This window comes from Orcinus orca, chromosome 9 (assembly GCF_937001465.1).
Source record: "Orcinus orca chromosome 9, mOrcOrc1.1, whole genome shotgun sequence".
In the NCBI taxonomy this organism is placed as follows: Eukaryota; Metazoa; Chordata; class Mammalia; order Artiodactyla; family Delphinidae; genus Orcinus; species Orcinus orca.
Window position 1 is genome coordinate 98,146,324 of NC_064567.1, and position 4,392 is coordinate 98,150,715.

Below are 4,392 nucleotides of genomic sequence, written 5' to 3' on the forward strand. Positions count from 1 at the left end.
TGTTGAAGTCGCGTCCTCTCCAGCGCCTCCTGGTCAGCCTGACAGTGGGTGACATGTTCCATCTGGCTGTGCTGCAAAAATTTAAGGAGGGAAGTTGCGTGAGGTGTTGCCGTACGTGTCTCTGTTGCAGACTCAGACACGCTGCTCTGATCCACGCAGGGCTTTGCAAAATATGCATGATTCTGCCCATTTTGCCCGTGAAGCCTGAGGTCCCCCGGGGAAGCAGCTTTCCCCCAGGGCAGCCCAGTCACCCAGGGCCACTCCACCGGCCACCGTGCAGACTTCCAGGTCCTGGAATGAAGGACCACACACAGTAGGGTCGGGGCAGCCAGGACTCTGCGAGGAGGCAGCCAGACTCTTGCCCAGAGCTCAGTCCAGGACCCGAGTGAGCGCCCCTCATAAACACAGAGCATGGGGGAGGGCAAAGCAGAAGCAGCTTCCTCTCTCATTCTCTATTCCCACTCGACTTCTCCCCGTGGGCTTTGTTTTCAGAGAGTGAGGCCTGTGTTTTTTGCCCGTTTAGGCTCACTGACTACTGATAAGGACCTCGCGTGGAACAGAGCCCGAGGTCCCCTCCCATCCAGGACAGCCCAGGCTGAACCAGAGACACCGCAGTTGGGGTCCCAGGCGTAGAGGTATCCCTGCCCTGATGAAGGGTTAATCCAGGGAGGGAAACCAGCGCAACAGCACAATACAAAACACACACACAAGAGAGACCAAGAAGACAAGGCAAATAATACGATAGAAAGCTGAGAGGAAAGAAGACGCAATGACAAAAGAGAGAGAACGGGCTGGAATGGTCCTGGCTGTTGCATCCTTGCATAAGAAGCAGGATGCGTGTCGTGAAGATGGAACGGAGACACCAGGGTCCCCACGGGTGGGGAAGGCCACTAGTTGTGTTTCTCACGCAGGAAACATTCAAAGACCAGCGACTGGACAGAGAGCAGGGTGGATGCTGAGTGCTGAGCGCGTTGCTTGGATTCAGACCATTTTAGTTACGAGGTTAGAGCTGGCACAAGGGCCTGGGACCCAAGACGGAGGGCGTCTTACTGTCTATAGAAAACTTGACCTATTTCTTTGGGGGTGAGGGCAGAGTGCCTGTGGGGCTTCTGAGGCTCTTTCTGGGATTTGGGGACCACCCCCCTACCCAGCAGTACTTCACACATCTCCCAGCGTGGAAGCAGGACAGGCCGGTCACTGCTTCCCAGCCCATGCGGCTCAGGAGAAATAAGCAGGCTGTTTACTTGCCTTTAACAGGCATTGCCAGGGCTGGTGCCGCTGCACTCAGTTCTTCAGGAGGGGTGCCTCACTCAGCACAGACACCAGAACATGTACTCTCCAACCGTGGGGAGAATGGTCGATGTGAACCAGAGTCCTCACCGAGGGACCTCTGCGTGGAAACGGTCCTTCCCTGCTGCTACTACAGAGTTACAGAGCATGCCTGCACAGCGGGTCCCCGGGCTGTCACTGCAACTTCACAGGAGAGTACAAATAGACCGTGAGTGAGTATAGAGACAGAAGGGGATAGGAGGGGAGGGGGGAGGACAGGAGGGAAGCCCTGTGATCCATGGAAGAGCCCGGTGGGTTGAGAAAGAAGCCCCCTTCTCCTGTGACAAAGTGAGAGAGGGGCATGGACATAGATACACTACCAAACGTAAACTAGATAGCTAGTGGGAAGCAGCCGCATAGCACAGGGAGATCAGCTCGGTGCTTTGTGACCACCCAGAGGGGTGCAATAGGGAGGGTGGGAGGGAGATGCAAGAGGGAGGGGATATGGGGATATATGTATAACTGATTCACTTTGTTATAAGGCAGAAACTAACACACCATTGTAAAGCAATTATACTCCAATAAAGCTGTTTAAAAAAAAGAGAAAAAGAAAAAGAAGCCCCCTCCTCTCTGCTTGTCTTCCTCCCAGGGAAGGAAACTAGCAAAAGCCACCTGTCCCCCAAAACCCCATCAACCCCGCCCTCCCCCATCCCTCCCCCACCCTCCACTGCCACCAAGAGTCCTCAACAGCTGAGAGCATATTCACCAGAGGTCTTTGTTTTCTCTCTGGAAAGTAACCGGACCTCCTCCCCATCTGGAGGACCCAGGCAGAGCTGTGCCAGTAACCAAAAACACAGTGTCTTTTCAAAATTTTCTTAGAAAATGACAAGATGAAAATCAGGATGAATCAGGAGTAGCCAGGCCTTAGATAACCTTATCACCTAGGTAACTTTGTATAAAATATTCCTGAGATGATCTTGAGACTGCAGGGCAGTGATGAATCGGTGAGGAATTTGACATCAAAGGGCATCGTGTTCATTTGGCAGAAACCGAAGAGAAATATTCACATTCAGTCGTGTGAGAGAAAGAATTTCCTCTTCATTAGACAAGTCGTCCTTAGGGGATAATATATAACATTGCCTAATTTGGGTTTTCTTGAACATCCCCAGGAAAACTCCTCTTTACAGGAAGCGGTTTCCCATGGTGGCTGGTCCGCAAGATTCCTGGTCAGAGACCGCCATCTGCTGGACAGAGGATGGGCCAGAGGCTAATGGTTTCTGTTGTTTGGGGCTCTGAGAAGGCAGTGTTGGGAAACAACTGCAAATGAGTTACTTTGGAGAAGAGTTTAGACAGATAAATGAGGCTCAGCCACCATCTGATGCCCAGTCGAGAGTTCTAGAATCACCTGAGCTTTCCCCAGGGCGGTGTTGTGGAGAACAAGCCTTCACAACTTTCCCAGCCGTGATCAGGTTGTTAAAATGAAGATTCCCCAGCCTCTCCCTGGACAGTCCATTCCAGGAGGGTTGGTGGGGTCCTGAGACTCAGCGTTTGGAGCACACCCCCCAGGCAATTCCATCATCGCCCTGGAAAGGAAGAGAGGTCATGAAAGGGACGAGGGCTGTGGGGTGGGACCCATCTGGACTCCTGCTACTGCTCTGGGACCTTGGACTAGCTGACACCCCCAGGACAAGGACAGAGATCCAATCCCATCACCCCTCTGCTTTCCCGTCCACTGCAGGAGAAGGTCCGAGTTCCTCAGTGAGACATAGAGGCTCATCTGGTCTCTTCTGCCCACTCTTTCTTCTCCCTTCTCCAGCCAGCCCCGTTCCTCCTCGCGTCCACTGGGAAGACCAAGCCAGGGTGACGACCTGTCCTACACGCTGCCCCTCAGCAGCCCACCTCGACACAAGACGCGGACATGCCTGGGAGTCCACAGATTTTGGAGGAAAGAACAAGAAACGGTCCCCGGGCCCCAGAGTTACAGCCCATGCAGTCGACATCAACTTTCCCTTGGTACCCCTAAGAAAGCCCCCCCGGTGATGGTAGATAGGCCAGGTGGAGGCTCGTGGGTGCACCGATCATCACATGTTGTATAGGACAGCGGTTCACTGTACACGCGTCCCATGCAATTACTATTAAGGTTCCCCTTTGTTCTCAAACCCAGGGACGGTGAACGTTTTCTGAAGATGGTAAGCATTCAGGCTTTGGTCTACTCCGCTGCCATTGCATCAATATCGGGGGAGGGGGAGGGGGACAGCCCAGGCTCTGTGACGACTTGGTTGCATGGCTCTTCTCACAGAACTCTAATTAGGAAAGCAGGTGGGGACCGGATGCAGCCCAGGGACGCAGTGTGCTGGCCCTGATGTAGAGACCTAAGCACACATTGTCTCCTCCCCTACCCTTCTGTCTGTCTCCTTTCACACCTGCTAGTTTTGTGTCTGACGGTCCTTCCGAGGTGCAGCGTGGATGGAGCAGTGTGGCCAGATGGCCCTGCTGCAGGGCGGGCAGTGGGCAGGTGGGTTCTGGTCACTGCAGAAGGGGATGGTCTTGGCTTTGACGGACAAGGACCTTGGCGTTACTGGCACGACCAGGAGGGATCGGCCTTGGGGTTATCGCCATCACCTGTGGTCCTCTCTCTCCGGTTAAGTCAGACGTACTGAACCGATGAGGAAATTAAGGCTCAGAGAGACTAAAGCACAAGTGACCTGCGTGTCTGACCTGACAGTGTGCGTTCACCGGAGCCTGAGTCTGACTTCTTCCTGAAGGGAGGATACCTGCCCTGGGAAGAGCACTCTGTCCACTTTCCCTCCATGATTCCTGTGGGCCTGTCCACGTGGACCTTATTTATAGCTTCCAAATATCGGCCCCCCAGCTACCTCCAGGCTTGCCAGGTACTTTCTGAGGGAGAACACAGCTCAGCGTGCTCTCTCCCTCTCTCTCCCTCTCTCTCTCTCTCTCTCTCTCTCTCTTTCCTTCTCCCTCTCTGCCTCTCTGTCTCTCTCTCTTTCTTTCCCCAAAGGCTGTTTCTGTGTCACCAGCCCTTCGCCAAGGGGGAGCTGGGAACGCCAAGACCAACGCCAACAACGTCTTCAAGCCTTAGCCATTCTGAATCCAAGGGCACCA